Consider the following 22,199-nt stretch of genomic DNA (forward strand, 5'->3'; position numbering starts at 1 on the left):
TAATGCTCTCCTAAGGGGAACATGATTACAGGTAAATGATGTGTTATGATAAAGGCACCATCTCCCATTTGCACAGGCCTGCCCTCCCACCCACCACTATGTAAACAGAATAAACCTTTAAGGATGCACTGCCTGACCTCATCTCCTGAAGAAATACTGCCTGGAATCACACTGTAATGAAACACAGGACAGCACAGAATGGCCCCATTTAATCTCTAACAATATGATATTTTAACAGGCTTCTACCCAGAAAACCTCTCCCAGGCACCCTCAATGCAACCAGTATTAACTGCAGCATGCTGTTCACAGACCCTAAAACTGGCTGTACAAATTGTGACTGCCTGGGGCTACTTTTGTTTTCTTATGGAGCCAAGTTCTCCTCATATTTACTTGATGCAAAAAGTCAGGAGTTTTGAAATCTGCTGTTCCTTTTTTCCACAAAGTTTTTGAGGTCTTTGACTTCCAGGATGCTGTGATGTGCCTATGGCATATCCTTCTTCACACTATGTTGAAATGGTTAAAAAGACAATCCAGTGGAAAATGAAAAGCAACATTCCTAATTTCCTTCACTAACTCCAAATGGGCTTTTTCATCTAATATTTACTCTTATTTTGAAAGCATCAAATGTATCAGACACTCTAGGTAAACTCATTCATCTCCTATTCCTTTGTCACTTTTAACAAATGAACCAACAGTTCTGCCATTAATGGGAATTCATTCTAAATCTCTTACTAGTAAGATTTCTACTGTTGCACCTGGATAAGAAGTCAGCCCCATCTGTATTTTCAGACCATTGCTCTACAAAGATATTTACAGAAGTTTCTACTTTCCAAGAAAGCTATTTCTGGCAAACGTAGGCTTATTTTTTCTTTTTCAATTATTTTAAACTGTACTTGTGCCCACAGAAGAATTATTTTTATCAGTTACAAATAAACAAACCAACTGTGACAGAACACCAGGTCACAGTGCAGCAGATTCCCAAATACTTGTGGCACAGACTACATGGATAAACCAACAATCCAGGAGTGAAAAACAAGGAAAACAAGTCTGTTTTAATCACTAATGCCAAGGTAGCATAGGAGAGCACTGCCTACAACCTTTGTACCATTACTTCTAATTCTACAATTCTAGATAAACACCACGACCACATCCTTTGGTGTCAATAACTTTTTCTGCAATGAAATTTTCCTGCTAAAGATCCCTTTAGAGCAGATCCATCAGCAACTGGAATCCTCATCTGAGATTTCTCACCATTTCCTTTCAGACGACATCGGAGAACTCTCATATGAATTTAGGTGTGGTTTTAGAAGAACAGCTAAAAGCAAATGCACCATCTCATCATTATCACTTCAAAAGTGTCATGCATGAAGTCTGCTCTGCACCTGTGCAGTACAACAGGAATCAAAGAACTCATCTAAACCCAGCTTGAGGTCTCAGTCAGGATTAGCCAGAAACTAACATTTACCACAGCAACTTTTTGAGCCTGCTCAAGGCCTGGATTGCTAAAGCAATTGTAATTTTGTGCCAGCTTGGGGCTTCTGGAGCAAAAGTAGTTTTCAGACAGCAGAAGCCAAAAGGGTAAGAACCCTGTATGCCAGTGGGATGGATAAAACTTTACTCAGACTAGGAAGGGAACAAAAATTGGCATGCAAGTGACCCATCCCTGAGTACTAGAAGAAAGTAAAAACCTTGTTCTCCCCAAACATAAAGTGAGAAGAACCTGCTGGAACACAGAGACTCTAGAACTTAAATTGAATTTGCAGCTGTTTAGGAACAGTTATCACTGGAGTTTATTGGGCCTGAGGGGGAGCACACAAAAGAACAATTTCTTCTCATTCAACCTTCCAGAATGCTAGACTCCAAAAAGATAAGGCCTCTGAGAACTGTGAATACCCACATCTGCCTGTGTCTGACCAACCTCACACGTACACACTTCCTTAATGCCAGGATACCTGGTGTCAGGAGAGCACAGCATCCTCGGAATGTGCAGCTATGATCTAAATTTCTAATAACTTCTCTCCTCTCATGAACCCCGACCACTGCTTTTTCAGAACACATTTTTCATTCTACTGACATGGGCAGTGCAGCATTGCAATGGTAAACCGTATTTTAAACTGGAAGTAGATCATCTAGTAAAAAACAATTAAAATACTAAAAGAACAAGAAATGCATACCTTCTGAAAATCACAAGTTGTTCTGTAGAAATTCACATTGTAGAAAATGTCTTCCTTTCCCTTAAAAGAAAAAAAAAAAAGCCTTAATTGTGCATATTTATATTTAATTACCTAATAAAATCACAGTAAACTACTTCAAGACCTTCTTTTTCCTCCAGAAATAATTTCTCCTTATGGATCAGAATATTTACACTGTAGCAAACAAACACTGAGTGCTCAGTGAGTTTTCGTTTGAAGTTCATTTTATTTTGAAATCCCTGTTGTTTAAGCAGAAGCATCATAGCTGCAGGTGACAGGAACACATGGCACCCATTCTTCCAAGCACTTAAAACTAGAAGGCAACACAATGGAGACTAAGGATGGAGCAGGGAAAATAAAGTATTTTATTTTGAGACATACCATCAGGTCTCTTTATCATCCAGCTCTGGGTAAAAAGTAAATGATGCCATTGTTATCAGTGCTAGAATGTACTTCCTCCATTGCTTTTGCCAACACTTTGGAAGGATGAAAGCATCCTCCTCTTCTGTCCTTCCCCATCTTTAGAGGGGAAGGGGCAGCACAGGGGCACACACACTGCTGTCCCTCTGAGCAGTACAAGTGGGCAGGGCTGCTTTGGTGGTGTTCCTTTCCACCCCTCTTGTTTTCAAATGTACAAACCCATTGATTCCCATCTGTAAGACCTAAGTGTGAGACCTTAAACTGGACATGAGCACAACAGCTCTTCAGCAAGCAAAGCAGCAGGTTTGCACAAACAGCAATGGAAGTGACCAAAGAGTGCTCCAAAATGAAATCAAATCCAAATTCACATTAGAAATCCTTGTTTTATAGGAGACAGTATTTTATTAAAAGAAAACAAGTGTCTTCAGCATTATTGAAAATAATAGGAAATTGACTGCTGCTTTTTCAAATTAATCAAGAGCTCCTGCACATTAGATCAGAAGCTGTATTTTTCTCTCTTCCATCAAGCTTCATCTTTTTTCCTTTATAGAAAAAATAAATGGAAGCCTAAAGTTGAGAACATCTCAATATCCACTAGGTGCTTACACAGAATTAAATTTGACCTCATACTCTTCAGTTTTATGAGGTTTAAGTTTTATGAGAAGAAGAAAAAAAAAATCTCAGTATTAGAAACAGATTGCAGAAAACAAGTGTCTCAGCCAAGGGAAGCTAGAGCATGCTGTGGGTCTAGCATTTGCTTTGAGAACTCATGGTACATAAAACACCCCGAGTATGAGACCAGAGGGACTGAGAACCACAGCAATCACAATTACAGCAATGAGGGCAGTTAAAGAAAATAGTTTCCTCCTCTGCTGAATCCTCCCAAAGTTGCCAAAAACGTCCATTAAAACAGATTATGATTTGTTTCAAATCATAAATAGCAATGCTGAGAGGATGATGGCTACGTACTTTGTTCTCAATAAATATTGACAGCACGCTCTTCTAGTAAGAGACTACACAGTGATTTCAATTATTTTTGTAATTATTTTTTCAATGCCTCAAACTCTTTCATTTTGCTGGTGCACTTTCAGACTGACCTCAGCAGCTCATAATTACATGACAAGATACCACTGGGTCTCCAGGACTTGGCAGCTTCACACAAAAGCATCCTTACACTTACTTCTGGGTCAGCTAGAGCCAGCTTCACACTAAAATAAACTCCCTGTCCAAAACACGCCTGTGCTGGGAAAACAAAGACATGACAAGACTATTTTCAAGCATACAACCTGCTCTGTTAGTCTGCAATCAGAGCTACACCTCTGCCCTTTTTGTTCTCCTGCAGACTGCAGTCAGATTTCAGCAGGGTTACATCAGCGTGGGATCCAGCCCAGCTCCAGTGGAAGCAGGAGCATCCCACCAGCCCTAATGCACATACCAGAAACACAACCTGCTTCCCCACTGGTTTTAATCATCCACAGCTTTCTGGGCAGAACTGCCACTGGGCCCTGAAATTTCTCATGTTCCATGTAAACACACAAGTACAATCTGATAAATTTAACGAAGAAAATCAGTTTCTTTTTAGCTATGCAAATACCAAAAATCTCTCTCTCTGTCTTTCCACCAGTTAAGTATTTCTTCAGAAGCTTGTTTGTGTCCAAAATCTCCAGTGGCCCTTTCAGCAAGACTGTAAATTCTTTGAGGGAAACAGAGCCAGAGTGAAGTCTCACTTCCAGAAGCAGTGAGCAGCTTGTAATTCCCAGGAACAGGACGAGTGATGGAGGAACGGACAGTGGCTGCAGCCTCAGCTCTGCCCTTCATTCCAGAGCTGGGTGTCAAGGCTAAAATACAAAAACCCCACAATTTTCATTTTTCTCATGTTCTAAAGAATTATTTTTTTTTTACATGAATAAGCTGGTCTTAAGTACCTTGATGCCTGCTTTTTTTTTTTTTTTTTTGTTTTTATTTTCTTTTTGCCTTTTTTTTTTTTTTTTTTTTTTTTTTTTTTTTTTTTTTTTTGTAAAGGATCTTTAATTTGATGTTCCTCACTTCCTGAACACCTAACTAGATATCACAGGATTTCAGCTGCACCTGAACACTAGGGCAGGTGTAAAGGCATCAAATTCTGATGTGGCCAGTGTTCATTTTGGCCACAACACACATTTCTTCACTACTGTTCAGTAAGGCACAACGTGCTTCTTCACTGGCACCTGGCCTTTGCATTCACCTTAAATACACCCCAGGGGTTTCCTCTCTTCACCACCTACCCCCCTTCTAAGCTACAAGGAAAAGACTTGCTTTTGCCAAAGACCCAGCTGAATCATAATGACCCTTCAAAAGGATGGGCAACCTTCGTCAAGACTCTGGGATTGTCAACAGATTCTTTTTCTTTTATTTTTAGTTTCAAGCAGAAAACAAGTTTTCATCCAGAGGCATCCATCATTCAAGGTTCTTTTTCACCTGTCACTCTGAAATGCTCAGAGAAAATGACCTGACAAGTACACACTTCTGCAAGATTTTCCCATTGATGGACACTTGGTTACAGATAATCACCTCCTTGAGTTACCCAGAGTATAACTTTAGAATTCCAATAAGGACCTTTTGCCTCATTCTAATTAAAAGCAAAGTACAAGCACCCAATTTAGAAAAGACCATTAGAGACTTAATTTAAACATGACAATTTTAGTCTGTCAATATACTGAAATGATCATTACCTTCCAAACCTTCTCTCATTTTGTGCCGAAAAGCAGCTTCGACCATAGCTGATTAGTTAATTTTAGACACACAACTGTTAACATTTTTCAGACATGAATTGCCTGTACATCCCTAATCTGGATGTGTAGCTTCTAAAAAGGTCCTTTCTTTCTTTGCATTTTTTTTTCAGGATCCAGGAGTAAGAAAAAAAAAAACCAAACCAAAGCAAAAGAAGAGGCAAGCACACAAGGCAGGAGGCAAAGGTGAAGAACTGGCTGTCACTCTGGCCATCAGTGAGGGATGTGGGGTCAGCAGCTCTGCCTCCCCCGGGCCAGGCTGCTCCTGCACAGCGCTCACTCCTGGGAGGCTGCTGAGAAAGCCAGCTCCTTCCTGCCGTGGAGCCTTGCCAGGGACATCAGGCTGTTGCTGCTGACATGCTCCACACATAATTCGGTGGCTTCCTGCTCGAGGCATTACATAATTTGAGCCTCTGGCATATCTTCCTGGAACATTTCGTGTGCTCGCCCACAGGACCAGCAGCATCTTCAGCTACCTTCAGCTCTGCATTCACTCTGGCCATCAGTGAGGGATGTGGGGTCAGCAGCTCTGCCTCCCCCGGGCCAGGCTGCTCCTGCACAGCGCTCACTCCTGGGAGGCTGCTGAGAAAGCCAGCTCCTTCCTGCCGTGGAGCCTTGCCAGGGACATCAGGCTGTTGCTGCTGACATGCTCCACACATAATTCGGTGGCTTCCTGCTCGAGGCATTACATAATTTGAGCCTCTGGCATATCTTCCTGGAACATTTCGTGTGCTCGCCCACAGGACCAGCAGCATCTTCAGCTACCTTCAGCTACCAGCAGCTCTGCACCTTTTCTGCACTGGTTCTGACCTGGGTGACACTGGCTACAGGCACTGATGGCTGTTCATCCCAAGTGAATACTAACTTGACAGTATGACTCCCAAAACAGACAAAAGAAGCAGGTAACCACACAGTTAAACACAACTAATGGTCACAGGAATACCACGATGGAAATCACTTTAGAAACCACAGAGTTCTATCAAGGGCTGTTGCATTCAGCTTCACTAAAGCAGAAACTTATTAACCAAAGAGAGCACACAGCCTCCTGCCAGTACCACCCCACAGGCCCTAAATCTGCCTCCAGCCATGAAATCCTGAGACAAGAGAGCTCTTGACTGGGGATCAATGTGCATATAACTAAATTGAAGGGTACAATCACTCCTTGATGCTCGCTGAGCGAGACTCAGGGCCCTGCCCTCCTGAAACAGGCAGACTGTTTCCACAGAGATGTCAAGTACTTGGAGCCCAGAGATTCCATTTCATGAAAAGCATATCAATTGATAATAAAGTACACCCTCCAAAATGATGTGTAGATAATAGAATCTTGTGGACCTTTTTCTACAGAGAATGAGTTATATTTATATGACAAACCCCACATAATTTAAGCCAAGCAATAAACAACAGCAGCATTTGAGCAATATAGAACAGTTATTACAAACTCTTATCAGCATGCAAATGTAATAGCACCAAGATACACAATCTGCAATTTGACTCAGACAATTTCAGTGTGTCCTGGATGTCATTATATACTGTCCTACAGCTCCTGCAGGGAATTCTACCTATGGCTTAGGAAAGTTATTATTTTTTCTTTTTTCTTTTTTTTCTGCAGGAATTCTCAATTTTTAGTCACCTCTAGTAATTCTCTGGAACCAAAATCATCGTGCTGCAGTTTAAAAGGTTTTCAATCTATGAAATTACTCAGTGCTGATGAAAGCATTAACAATCCAAGACTTCATTTACAGCATTACAAAGAATCCAGGTCAATTATGGGTAAATGCTTTTACTCGGCTTGGGCCAATGAAATTAATTATTATCATAAAAACCTGCACTCCAACCAAGAGTAAAGTTTAAGAGTGTCTCACCATATTGAAAGAGAACAGAAAGGAAGGAACAGGCCTGGACTCCAGCATAAAAATGGGCAGCTAATGCAGGCCCTGGGAACATGCAGCAGGTGACAAGATGGGAAGAGGATGGATACGCCTTTGAGGCCAGCAAGCCAGCACTTTGGATCACAAAGATAAAATCTGATGTCTCCAGGGAAAGCTCAGCATCATCACATAAATCCTAGTGCAGCCTAATAGTTCTCTTTGGGATGTCCTCCGTGTTCCAGAAACTGGGAGCCCGCTCCTTGCCAACCTCCCTCTGAAATGTAGGCCAGCAGCTCCAGCGCGGCGTGTTGTGATCTACGCTTTTCATCCCAATCCTCCACCACAGCAACAGAAAGGGATTAAGCAGCATTATTCTTCCCCCAGAATATTTACTGAGATAATTACATCCCGTATTATAATACAAGATTATTTTGCACAGTATAAAATAACACAGCATGGAAACCACATTATTTTATGGAAACCTCTTGGTCCCATCACTCTTGGGCGAGTACATGGCTGATCATGTTGGGCATGCTCCTCCAGGAAAGTTTAACAGCAAACTCTTCCAAATGTACCAAATAGATGCACTCAGCTTCTTCATACAGTCCCTTTTTTTGGCAATCACATTTTTTAAATTATTTCATAAAGCATTATTAATGACTAAAGCCATCTGTGTTTCCAGAGAACGCTCCTTTCCATCCTTTCTTTCCTTCCTACTGGGCTGCACAGTAAAGATTTTTTTATTTACAACCACTTTTATGCCAGCAGATGTTACACCACACAAAACTGCTTTGCTGCAAGTTGAAGAAGAAAGTGGTGGGAAGAAGTTTACATAACCAGACATCATCAACAAAAGCAGGAGAGCCTGGCAAACCACAGGCCGCAGTCATTTAATTCACACAAATCTCTCTTCCCCCTTCTCACTCTGCTTTCCAATTTGTTTTAATTCCATAGGAGGATCTGACTGGCAGTCACTCCATAATGCATTGCAAGGTTGAAATGCCAGCAGCTTTTCTTGTCTTGACAAAATGTACAGAGCAGAAATTTAATTACAACTGGTTCAAACGCACTTTTGCTTTGCTTCTACCCACCTGGAACACACAGCACGTTTAAAGTAAACATGTTTAGTCACTGGAGAATATGAAGTATAAAAGAAAAGTTACACTGTAATAAACAGAGATACATTTAAAAACAATTTTGATTTCTTATCGCTGAACCTGGCTGCAACCAGCTAGCTGAAAGTGGCATTACTGTGATGGAAATAGCGTGGTATTTCAATGCAAGAAAGTAAACATATTCTCCCAGACTCTAGCACAGCAGTTGAAATCCACCCAAGAAAACCATTTGCATTATCGGTGTGCATTATTCTGCCCTAACGTTTTGACACTGAGTTTAAACATTAAGCTGGGAGTACAATGCCTCTTTTTTAAACTAATGCAATTTCTTGGGGCAAAATCTGATATGGCCAGCCAGATTTCCTGAGTGCTAGTTTCTCCTAAGGAAAAAAAGAAAAAAGAAAAAAAGAAAAAGGAAAAAAGAGACATCAGTTTAATTTTGATTTGTCCAGTAAACAGATCAAAGCATTGCAGTTCTGCAGAGGAGGTTTACAAAGCCTCATTGTGCAAACATCCTGGGCCTGATGCTGCCAGCTGCACTGAAGCAAATCTCATCTGATGGCAGCCAGTGCTGGTTTGTGCTACATTGTCCAATGCAAAAATTTACACTTTAAAGGGAAGTCAAAATCTTTGAAGTTCCACTTGATCAAAAATTACTAAAACATGCAGCTTGAATTTTTAGGCTGACCTTAAACACATGTAGCTGGAAATGTTTCACACTTCTACTCTGGTGCTTATATACCAAAAACTGTGTTCAGCTCTAGGCTCCTCCTATTCCAGTGCAATAAATTCTTTGGGTGAAGGAGCATTTTTAACAAATATGTACAACGCCTAAAAGAGAGATTCCAGAACCACTGTTAGATCATTGAGAACTGCAAGACTGCAAAGTGTAAATAATTTTTAGCATAGCTGGAACATCTTTCTAGATCTATGCTTTGTAAGATTGCAATTTCTGCCCAGCCCCTTCTTTTCTCATCCAGCTGAGCAGTTGAGCTTGTTCAGGGTTTGCTGTTTGCCTGATGTCCGCAGCTACTTTGATTCCTTGCAAAAGAAAATTCCTTTTTATACATACATATATGGTTTTCACTTAAGTGTTCCTTTAAGCCAGCTTTGCTGATTCAGACTATGTCCATACCATTTTTATTGCCAAAACAATTAAAAAAAAAAAGAAGAAAAAGGTGTTCCTGAGTTATGTTCTGACTTGAAAGACTGACACAGGGAATCCTCAAACTAAGAAACAACACCAAGAACAACATTGTCATTTCTGCTGCAAGACTGCTGTCAACATCCATATGCAAAAACACTGCTTGATAAATATCCCGTAACAGACTGTGCTTCTAAAACTGAAACTTTGCTCCTTTTGGGCTACAAATCAAAACTGGATCTGTTGCATAACAAAGGAATTAAAGATGATGGCCTCTAACACTGCATGGCACACGAGTGTGAGCAGTGTGAGCAAGGCCTTGCTCCATACATTACCCTGCACCCCTGGGAGTTCACTGGTAGAGCATGGCCATGTCCCTGATTTGCTACAGTTTGATTTCCAAGTCAAGGTCAAGAAGTAATTTACCAGGATCCCTGTTGCTAACACACATGGGCTGCAGGCTTTGGGGAAGTCATCTCGCCAGGTTAAAAAAGGTCTCAACAACTGGAATGTAAAGAGATGAAATAGTCTGAAAGCTGCTTTATTCCCTTAGGTACTTCAGCACGTTGGACTGAACAGCATGGATGCCATTTCTTTTTAACCTGCATATATCTGTTCTGTATAGACATTCTAATTAAAAACACTGGTTTGCAGTGTATTCTCTCATCTGAGGTATCAGCAAATGGGCATCAAGCAGGTTAAATAAAATTAACACAGAATGCATTGGAATAAATGCCATAAAATAAATAATGCAAGGATAGTCCCTGCCCCAGAAACCTTGCAATTTAGGCCATGAACAAAGAATCCTTAAGGGATCATACCAAACCTACCTCACATTCCTGAGCTGACATTTACATTGTGCTGTAGTTCAGTTCATACTTTCAGGGCTGGAGCTATGCTCCTGTTCTGATGTGCAGCGCTGAAATCTGCTCTGGATCTCTTAGTTCACAAGACAGTGAGCCTTCTTGTCAGGCATTATCATGACATTTAAGACAGATATTGAAAAATACCTAATCAGAACACTGTGGGTGAGGGCGTGTGTCGTACTGTATTTAACCCAAGACTTGCTTTAGAACAAAGAAATCTAAAGCGTGACCAGCTATGCCCATACCCAAAAGACAAGAGGAGAGAAAAAGGGGACAAGGTGATGGAATTACCAAAACAATACCAAGCAGCAAGCAGCTTTCTGTCTGGGCCCCTCTCCTCCTGTGTCACAAAGGGTTACCTGTCCTAACCCAGGAGTGCCACTGTTCCTCCTACAGGATCAAAAGTGCCCTCACTGCCAGTCCTTGGCTTGGCTGAAATCGAGCTCAAAATTCATTCTGAAATTATATCAGTCTCAACATGGCCAGCTAAAATTCCACCAGTACCTCTCCATCCTTAAAAAGTGAATGCTTTTGACATCTGATCTGACAAACTAGAAGGCTAGAGCCAGCTTTGTGGATGTACACTTTGTTTTGGAAGAATAAACGGAGCCCCATCGGATGTGTAGACCACAGGAAACAAATAAAGTTCTGAAATTAAGGTCCCAAATTAACTGTTTCACCTGCAAAAACTACAGACTGATTTAATCAATCTCCAGCTCTGGAGGGCTGGGTTTGTGCACTTGCAGTGTGCTGCACTCAGGTCAGTTTTTTCCTCATACATGGCAAATCCCCCTGCCAAGTCCTGACACTATTTGGATTCTCGTTACCTTTCTTTCGTTAGGTCAAATTTCAAGATTAAAAAAAATAACAAAACAAAACCACACACTGCCAAACAATAAAAGAGAAGCTGTTATCTATCAGACAGAATAGCTTTTTTCCCATTACCTTCCCTTTGAAAGGGGAAAGGAATGAAGCATTGAGTGGACAAACACCATTTTGGCCTATGAATCATCCCTGATAAAACTGCAGATGCACAAACCCAGTCACAACAGTATCACAGTAAGAGAGATCAGATACATTTCAATAACCATCCAAAGGCCCCTTAGATGAGGCAGGATGATTTTGAATTGAATTTTGAAATGCAAGGCTCAAACGGACTCAGGTTACTTGCTTGCACACCCAAGCTCTGTCAATAGACAGTGCTGAAAAGGAAGAGCCAAATCTTGTTAAAATTGTGTTTCAGTCACTAAGAGAAGTGCTAATTAGCAGCTGGACTGAAGACCACTGACATAAGCAAAACATTCCCTGCCACAGCCCTTTAGACAACATTTGTTAATTTCTAAACCCCAAGATGTGAGGATAGCAGGAAGAGATGGAAGGAAGAAAAGGATTAATCCACTTTCAGTCATGTTTAAATAAACCCTCCTTTAAATTATTTAAAATTAACTGAGAAGCATTACCTTTTTATCAACTTCTACAAAAAGAAAGGCAGCCAGAAATTTATTTGTGTAATTAATGTGATATTCATGTATACTGAAGCTCTTTTTAATTGAAACTATAAGTTGGCTTTTCAGTAACTGAAGGATTTCAGGTAATGGCTTATGAAATCAAGAAATATCACCAGAAAAGTGGTTACAATTTAAATTACCATTTTTTAGTCACTTTTTAAGGAAGAGATGCAGCTCACTTGAAAAAATACCCTAAGTCTACAATTTTGAAGGGTTTACTTATATAGTTTTATAGCTCCTAAAAAGAAAAGCAAAAAACAAACACAAAACCGACCCCTTACTCTGATAATTACTTCCACTAATGCTTTGAAGAAATGCTTCCATAGATCTTTCAGATGAACCAGGTGAAGCAACACCTTCAATATCCAAGTTTTGGTGAAAATTTGTGATTATTCATGAAGGTCTTCATGAGCATTTAAACGCTGCTAAAGGCTCAGGCTATTCTTTTGCTGTGTCCCTTTGCTGAGGCAGTAGAACTCCCTGACAGGAGGTGTAGCCAGGTGAGGGTCAGGCTCCTCTCCCAGGAAACCAGTGGCAGGACAAGGGGACAAGGTGTCAGGCTGCTCCAGGGAAGGTTTAGGTTGGTTAGACACTGCAGTGGGCTGCCCAGGGCATGGTGGAGTCACCATCCCTGCAGGTGCTTAGGGAAAGCCTGGACGTGGCCCTCAGTGCCATGGTGATGTTGGATCACAGATTGGATTCAATCATTTCAGAGGCCTTTTCCAACCAACCTGATTCTGTGAAAATTAAGTAATTCAAAAACTAAACCCCCAAAAAGATTAGGGAAAAATATCTTGTAGTATTATTGTCTTCTGTAAAGAAAACAATTGCACTTAAAAGCAAGAATGAAAATACCCAGCAAACATTCTGACACTAAAAGACAGTGGGATGGAGCCAATTCCTTAATACCAAATCATGTAACTATTAACACAGCAATGCCATTTCCTCTGCCATTTCTACCTGTGAGCATCCAAATCTGTTTTCCAGCTTTCAAAAGCCTCAAAGTATCGCCACATTGCTCAGCACCTGAATCACGGAAAACCACTCACAGAATCAATCATTTGATGATTCAAAATTACCTGAAAAACTGTATGTTTTTCCACATAATTTCAGATCAGTTCAATTGATGTTTTTAACGTGTCAGATATCTGAGAGCTGCACTTAGATCTTTGTTTTCACAATATTATTATTCATTCATTCTGCTGTGGGGAGGGGAGGTGTTATTCCAGATTAAAGTGAGCAGTGTCTTTTCAAGGGTAAATTAAAAATTAAAGCAGGATGAGATCAGGGAAGATTACCAGGCACTGTTTATAAACTGAGCATAACTAAATCAAAGGTATATAAATCAGAGCATGCATTTCTTGGCAGATTGATTCAGTTTTGAAAACTGAAGTGCCACAGACTTCATTTAAAAAAGAATCCCCATCAATAAAGCTCCCTTTTTTTCAGAAGCAATCTATTTCATGCCAATTCACAGCTACTCCTGTAAAGTATTGCTTTCACCTCATGTGTTTTAAAATACAAGAAGCATTTACAAAATAAATACATGTGTTTGTATAGCAAAGAATTACTGCAAACATATACTTTTGATTTCCCTACATCTGGAAATGCAGTTAGGTTACATGAGGCTTTTAGTTCACCACAGGAAAGCTGTAAGAAACTAACACACAGGAATCCACATAAACAAAAATCATTACAAATAAGAACAACAACTTTTTTTAAAGAATGCTAAGAACGTTCAAGAGCGTTTTTGAAGTCTTAAAAAAAGAGCAAAAACTCCAAAACAATGTCCCCCAAAATCCTGAATAAATCAACTGGTAGACTGTCACTGTAGCCAAAACCCAACAGATGATCTTTTTTTCTGAGACTGCAATCCAAAGATTTAGCACTAAAAATGAAGAAGCAGCAGAGAATATGAATTATTTTTTATGTGATTTAGACTACCAGATAAAGGTCTAAGCAAGCTGTGATTCTTCTATCCACACAGGGACCACAACTCTGCAGTACGAACTTCATCAGAATTCTTCCAGATGAACTCAACCAGACCAGCAGAGCTGAAGATTTATCCCTTCTATACCCAGCAAACAAACACACAAGAGGAACAGCACCCAGCATTTCTCCACAGCAATGCTCACCCAGCTCTCCAGAGAGATAAAAGCAAAAGGCAGAGCACTGATCCTGCTGTTACCCTTTCCTATCCCTCCAAGGCTCTGTGCACCTTCGCTCCCTGCTGGATCCAGGCAGCTCTGTGACCATCAGCAGCAGCTGGGGTCACGGGAGTGCCTCTGGGGGTTCTCTCTCCCAAGGACAACCTGTACATCCATCCACAAAAGCACCCCTGCAGGTCACAGAGCCCACCAGCACCTCACCAACGTATTATCTCTCCCAGGTAAGTACCACATGCTTCCTCCAAGGTGTCATTCTTCATTAATTCCACAGGGAAGAGATGGGGTTACTCCAGCAGTGCAAATAGTCTTGTTACCTGATGCAAAGACTAAGACATTTTCTTGTATAAAAAAATACAGATGAAATGGCACACCAACTATTTTTATATGGCTCTTTTAGATAAGCTCGTGCTCTCATTAAGATATCTCAAAGGAGACCATTTTATCAACATCTGCTTACCAGGCTTGGCACATTTGCCAATTCCAGCACCTTCTCAGTTTGTAAAGAAAAACAAACAAAAAATTAAAAGCATGCAGAGCCAAACATACACAATACTTTAGGACGCATCCAAGTAGGCAGGAGCCTGCTTGAGAAAAGCAAAACTATACCAGTGATGTGTGAATGCCGAAAAGCAGCAACCTGTACAACTGAAAAAACTTTGCCCAGTTTGTCCTCACCTGGGCCAAGGTCTTCTCAGAAGTTATTTCTCTTCCCAGCCATCTGGTACAGTCACAGGTCATCAAAAAGCTACTCTGTATTTCATAGCCAAAACCGAGAGCATCAGCAAAAAGAACAGCCAGACTCTGCTACATACTGCCAGATTTGAAGGGCTTGGGGAAAAAGGAAATGAGTCTCCGTATCAGCTGAGTCGCAGCACAGAGTCCAGGAGCTTCCCCCGGGCAAAGGCAGATGCACAGCGGGGGCTGCTCCTGCCAGCCCAGACGGGCCGAGGAGAGCCGGGGTCCCCGAGCCCCAGCTGCCGAGCCTGGGGGAACGCGGCAGCGGCAGCAGCTGAGCCCCCTGCCGCCCGGGCTGCCCTATTTGAGCCCTCTGCCGCTCTCCCAGCTCACACCGCTCCCGCCCCGCCAAGCCCCCACCTTCTCCTCCAGCCCGGGGATTCTCCAATCAAAGCAGATAAGCGCATCATGTGAGGGATGGCAGACACGCTGAGGGGAATTTCCGAGAGCTCCGCCGCACCTGCAGCATCCGCGGACACAGGAGATCTCCAGGGTGAGAACGACAAGCCAAGCAGGGGTGCCAAAGTACCCACGTTACCTGCAGCTCACGGCTCCCACGGCACACTGCAGCACCTCATTTGCAATCTGCTCTGATACACCTGCAACCACATTCCATCTTCCCTTGTCATTTACTGTGTGACCACTATTCCTAAGCGAATTTTGCTAGGGAAGCAGTACACAAATAACACAGGCTGAAAGACCAGAAAGCAATAATTACTCAGTCTCTTTGCTGATGTCAGACATGCAGTACAGCTCTCCAAATCCACCAGAGCACCCAATTAATCTGCACTAATCCTCAAGAACTATATCTGAAAAACAAGTAGTAAAATCAAATCATCCAACAGCCTCTGCCGTGCCTTACAGTCACCACACCATGCTACCCAACCTCTCCTTTAACACATCTGAGCTTCCTTCTCATCTCTGCAAACGAACCTACAGAGAATTCATCAGCCTCTCTTCCTGCCTTCTTCAGAAATGCTTTTCTTTCCACCATCACGGTCCTTCATAGAAAAAATTATACCAATTCTGTTGGGTTCAACAGATCGTGTTAGCCTTGCCAAAGAAACCACTCCATGGCTCAGTTTCCTACTTCCCAATAAGGCATTCACATCCCATTTCAACACACACTTCACCGAGAGGAATTCTGCAGGAATTATCCTCATTTGTGTATTGAAGAATCGTGTTTCCACAACAGTGTATTTCAAAACAAGCAGGCTCTCACTGCAGCTATCGATCCCTCTCTTCCCTGTTTCCTTCAGGCAGTGGCAGCAGCAGTCTGATGGCAGAGATGGAGTCAAGCATGCTGGATCCAGCACACAGCCTCGGCTCAGAGGAGAGAACAGAGCATCTGGGCACGCAACAAGTGCAGCACATACAGCAACATCCACAGTGGACAACCCCAGAAAAGAAAACCAAAGGGCAAATGTGGGAGACATGGCAATTTTAGGCATGGGAAATAAATATGTTCAAGGAGTAGAAAAATGGGACCAGAAAAATCTGTAGAGTTTTGGAATGGTCTACAAGATCAAGGAGGGAAAAATGCCACTCTGGTATGAGAAGTTCTTTCATCCGACCTATCTCATTCAAGACCACAGCCTACATCTCAGAGAACTCCCTTATTACTTGTTATTTTCCACATCATCAGTGTTCACAGGATCAGGGACACTCTAGATCATTGGAATCCAAGAGATGCTCCTTATTAACCTTTCAAGTCCTTCTTCTCTTTTGCCCCCTTTATTAGTCACTGACCTCCTGGCTGATTACTTCCAGTCTGCAGGAACGTGTGTGCCCAGGCTGAATGTAGAAATTGTTAGAAAGGGAAATTTATCTGTAACTTCAAGAATAAAGAGCCTGCTCTTTAATACCTTTTTCATACCCATTTCCTCCTTACTAAAGTGCTCCCAAAATTTCTGTAGCTGAATACATATCCCATCTTGGCTGGCATATTGCTAGACCAACTGCAGACATAAATTACTTCTATGTAACTATTTGATAGCTCAAAGACATTTGTAAATTTTTTATCTTCATAATTTCAGATGGTGCTGCACATAGAAACAACAGAATACAAACACCAAGTCCAGATTAAGACTTTTCAAGTAAATGGTCTATTGATACGACATCTGAGAAGGAACAACGTAGAGGATTTAATTTGAACAGTCCCTTTTAAATCCAGCTCCTGTAATGTTACACATCTGCTCAAGGTCTTCTAGGTTGCAATGTTGGCTCACAAAGGAAGTTACAATTTGAGAGCCCCGAAGTCAACTGAATAGAACCAGTTTCTTCAGAATCGAGAGGGCAAAGGCACTTTGTTACTTCAGCAACACCAACTTCAACCAGTCTGCAAACAGCCCTTACAACAGAGCACATTCCAAACAGGCTGTCTCACCTCATTTGCCAAAGCTCCCAGTTACTGTTACTGGAGAAAGAACGGGTTCTTATTCTGAGGAAAGATCAAACAAGGGACTCTCAGCTCTCCAGGAGCAGGGCCTCATGGTGGTACAGTTATACATCCCAATAAAATGGAAAGCAAGGCCCTAATTTTGGATGTACGACAGCTGCCAAGCAACTTCTTAACCTGCACTTTGGTCCCTGGCTATTGCATACAGAAAGGTGAGAGACACACTATGAGGAATTAGGAGCACCTACGGGTTATAGAATAGATTTTTTGTCAGGCAGAGAGGAGTAAACACATAAAGTCAGATTATGGATTCACCTGCAAGGTGGTCTTGAAACAGGGGAGGACAAGGGATGCTCCACGCTGTACCCAGGGTCTGTCTGTCCCATGACCAGCTATGAGCCACAGGTAGGACAGGATCATGACCTAGCTTAACAACACTGACTGGCAATGGAGAACAGGAAACCACAAAGAGATCCAAGCAACAGCCCCATCTGCCACAGAAACCTACACGGCGCAAAAGGCAAGTGGCCTTAAAAGCTGGATACTTTGTACTTCTCCCTTTTCATGAGCAGATACACCACATTAACCTAACCTTTCAGTGACACTGCACTGCTCCCCAGGAACAGGCTCTCTCCCACAGGAAGACTGACTAGTGCCTCTAAGAACTCGGAAGGTGAAATGAAACATTGTAATCGCTCACAAATACCATTTATCCAAAACTAGTAACAAGGGAAACAGGATACTGTGACTTCATATTAGGCTAGGATGCTCTTCAGAGGAGAGGAAGACGGAGGTTTTGTCTCATTCTTCAAAAACCAAGATTCTTTTGCTGTTGCACAGGTACAACTTTAACAAGTACTTTTTTCAGTGCCTGATATGTAGAATGACTTGTAAGGCAAACTGACCACAGCACTTCACTACCTCGCACAAGCTGATGTTGGTCCTCACAAGGCAGGGATGCAAGTATTGATTTCCTCCAAGATCCCTGCAGGGAAGACATCAGCAGCCCATCACCCAGAAGCCTGCTGGAGAGGAACCTCTACAGCCAGAGCTGAGCTGCACCATCTATTTCTGTGACTCAGGAAGCGCCTGGGAGCCTCTTGCCCTGAAACTGCAGATTCCCGGCAGCAGCACCCCAAAGACAGTGGTGGAAGGGCTGTTCTGATGCTGCTTCCCATCTTGTGGCACCCTGTTCCAGGCACTCAGATACTTCAGCATGTCCTTCTGGAACAAGGAACTTACTACTAGGCCTAATGAATTCATTCCAGAATGGCTGGGAATCTGTCTTTCACAGTTTCACAAGCCTCTTTAGCCATATTTACTAAACTTCCAGAAAGTGCTACCGCCATAAGATGGCTGAGGACCAGCAAGATAAGATTTTCATAATTTACTGTTCACAAGGCACGATATAAGCAAAGCAGGATGGCTAATGCCAAAGCACAGTACCTTTGGAATTTATACCACTGATATCCCATATATTCTAACCCTCTACAGGTCAGCTCTTTGGAATACAAAGTCCAAAAATCACATTCTTTTTCTGCAGAAGCAAGAGGACCACAAAACCTGCTCCCAGAAAGTCCTGCCGAATAAAATTCTTCTGAGCCTTTGATGCGTGCACATAGGTAATTCTGATGTGGTGCTACGCATGAATCTTTCATAAGAATAAGATGTCCTAAATAGTATCATCAAAAAACTTTTGAAGAGTTAACAGGCTGGATCATAAACACCTCCACTGTGTGCAACTTCTCCAGACATCAAAGAGTCTTCCCCAAACCAGATGCATTACATATCTTTCAAAATTAGTAAATGTACTCAAGCCATCAATTTTGCAATTTTTGAAGTAGCACAATGCATCTATTTATTAGAGAATGGAACTAAGCCCAGGCTGCTGATTAGCCATCCTACAAATAATGCTTATGCAACCCTTCGTAATGATTTCCACTAACAACCAACCGGAGATTTTATGACTTGGAAAATTTCGCTTCTAAACCAATTTACAACACTTCCCAAAATCTAATGGGACAGATGATTGAAACTACAGAAGAAACCAGCCTTCTCCGAAATCAATGAGGTACAATTTTCGTAAGCAGTCTCTCTTAGGTAAGATGCCTGCATTAAGTTGTGGTTCTCATTTCTAAAATTCTCATAAGTACTCCTCTGTCCCTTCCTCCAGAAAAGGGATTAATTCAATTTTAAGGAAAATATTAAAACAGCAGTTTCAGACTTCAGTCTCTGGCAAATTACGAAGAGGAAGGAATAGCAATTGAACTGTTAAAACCACCAGGGAAAGTAAACCACCAAACAATTCAGAAAGCCCACAAAAATGACAAGATAAAAAATGAAACAGAAATACAAAACAAGTCATCTTGGTAAGCACAAAACTTACATCCCTACAAGCTTTCAACACAGTGTACCTAAGCCTGGTGAAAATGAAGCCATCAGTTCCTACACAGCTGTAACAAATACTTGACAGACTTCCAGCACAGCCCCAAGTCCACCATCACAGCCAGATATTACTGGAACAAATGCTCAAAGTCTGCAACACAAGTCAGCAGCGTACATCAAGCCCAAACAACTCGCCATTGTTTTTGAAAAGGTGAAAACAACACAATAATTTGTGTGGAACGTAACAAAGAAGTATTTCCTCTGTCAGTAAGGGAAATTCAAATGGCTTCTCTTCCCTGCCCCTTTTGGTCTGTCTCTCTTCCCCTTCAAGGTTCTGTCTTCCCTGCATTCTAAGAAAAAGCAGAGTGTAGGTTATGCATAAATTCATGACAGAAAACACTATTTTAGAACAAAGCTCCTGTGCGTGGGTGCATGTCTTTAAAATAAAAGGCATTGTTACTCTCCCAAGTGCATATCCACAGCCAGCAATCAAGTCAGATCCTCACATTTTATTTTGACAGCCACGCTGTGATATTTTCACCAGGGGTTTGACTTTCCTATCAATACCTGGTTTTTAGCGATTTCATCAAGAGTTGAATCCAAACTGACACGTGAAGGCACACTGGTATTAATGGCTGTGGAAGAGAACTCTCATCCTAGAGCTCTGCAATTTAACTACTTCACAAAGTTACCAGTGGCAGGGAGAAATAAATCTGTTCTCAACTCGTATTTAGGAACTGTCTCTGCACAATACAAAATTGCTCGGCTGCATATAACAATAATTATTTTGTAGTTCATGACATTTATTAGGTACCCTTGATCTGCTGAAAGCCTGCAAGTACTGTGGCCATAACACTTGCAGAAGCTGGAAGGAAACTGACCTGAAGTGAGCAGTGTCAGCTTGCTAACACTGCTCAGGTAAGCTCCAGAACACAGCCCTGAACACAAACGTGTTATGGAGGAACCTGCTCCATGCCCTGCAGGATCCGAAATGCGACATTCTCGGGACCCTCGTTAACACCAATTATTAAACTGAAAATTCCACGGTGCAACAGCAAGTGCAGTTTGAGAAACACAAACATTATTTACGTATCAACAGAGGATGATGCACACTTTACTGAAGATTTATACTGTGTAAGGCTTTGTGTCAAATCCACCTCTCCTACAGACGCATCCCCATGGACACTTTAACATTATATAAACTCCCCTTGAGATAATGATTATTCTATAACTTTCTAAAATCATCCCCCTTGGGGAAAGTATTACCTAACAAACACACATTAAATACCTCACAAGCGCATTAGATCCCTGGATTTCTACTAGATGCTAGCATAAAAGAATATTTGTACTTTATTTTGAGATATTAAAAAAAAAAGGAGACCAGGCTGGATAACTGTAACTGGAAAGGATAAACAGGATTAAGTAACAGGTGTCTGACTGCACATAATTCAAAGTCGTGCATGGAGTACAGTGCACAGCCTTGGAATGGCTATGGAATGGAAATGGAAACATTGCTTTTGCACCTTGCTTTGAAAATCACCAGTATGTGATTTACAAACGTCTTGTAAATTACAACCACACAGACAGAGGCAGCAGGAGCACTTGTATCCCCAGAGACCTTTGGATATATACGAAAGAAAACAAACAATCTTCAAACGTAAGCCTGCGCGAGGGGGGGGGAAGGAAAAAAAAAGGAAACAAAAAAAGGGACAAAAGTAAGAAAAAAAACCCCACTGCAAGAAAGTTCTACTTAACTACACAGAAACATTTGTCACACCGCCCAGCACTGACAAAATCCGGATACACTCAGAAACTACAGCAGCGAGGATGAGGGGAGGACTCCGGCCGCCAGCGCACACACGGAGGGACACGCAGAGAGACCCACACACAGGAGGGACCCACAGAGGGACACACACGGACACGCATGAACCTGACACGCGTGTGTGCACAGCCCTGCAGGTGTGTCGCACACAGGCGGGCACGGCACGCAGACACACCTATGTGACACGCACCCGTGTACCACAGCCCCACACGGGGGTGAGGGACCCGCACGGCCACGGAGCCTTGCGGGAGACAGCCCCACACGGGTGTGAGGGACTCACACAGCCACAGAGCCTTGCGGGAGACAGCCCCACACGTCCGACAGCCCCACACGGGGGTGAGGGACCCACACGGCCACGGAGCCTTGCGGGAGACAGCCCCACACGTCCGACAGCCCCACACGGGGGTGAGGGACTCACACGGCGACAGACCCTCGCAGGTGGCAGCCCCACAGGTTTATGGCAGCCCCACAGGTTTATGGCAGCCCCACACGCCCATGGCAGCCCCACGCGCTCGCGCCCCTCCCTCACGGCCGGGGGAGCCCAAGGTTACGGCCCGGCGCGGGGGGGGGCCCGGGCAGCGCCGCTCCCCACCAAGGGCGCGAAGCCGCGGCCACCCCTCGTCCCCCCCGCCTCAATGGTGGCCGCTCCCGCCGCCCTTACCTCAAGCGCCGAGGCTGCTTCCTCCTCCTCCTCCTCACGCCGTGCCAGTGTCTGTGTGTGTCTGTGTGTGTGCGACCCGCCCGCCCCACAGCGGCGGCGGCGGCTCCTCCTTCCCCCCTCCCTTCCCTTCCCCTCCCTCCTCCCCCGCC

General features: G+C 42.8%; 1 protein-coding gene across 1 annotated transcript in view; it reads right to left on the reverse strand.

Annotated features, from left to right (window-relative positions):
- PLCB4 (phospholipase C beta 4) overlaps positions 1-22,104 on the reverse strand; it is a 182,383-nt gene extending 160,279 nt beyond the window's left edge. Inside the window, exons 1-2 of the mRNA XM_041474004.1 lie at positions 22,051-22,104; positions 2,175-2,234 (exon numbers count right to left, since the gene is read on the reverse strand). The gene's annotated coding sequence lies outside the window, so the exon portion shown is untranslated. The remainder of the gene's footprint in view (positions 1-2,174; positions 2,235-22,050) is intronic.
- Positions 22,105-22,199: the final 95 nt, after the last annotated feature.

This window comes from Pyrgilauda ruficollis, unplaced genomic scaffold (assembly GCF_017590135.1).
Source record: "Pyrgilauda ruficollis isolate IOZ18807 unplaced genomic scaffold, ASM1759013v1 scaffold31, whole genome shotgun sequence".
NCBI lineage: Eukaryota > Metazoa > Chordata > Aves > Passeriformes > Passeridae > Pyrgilauda > Pyrgilauda ruficollis.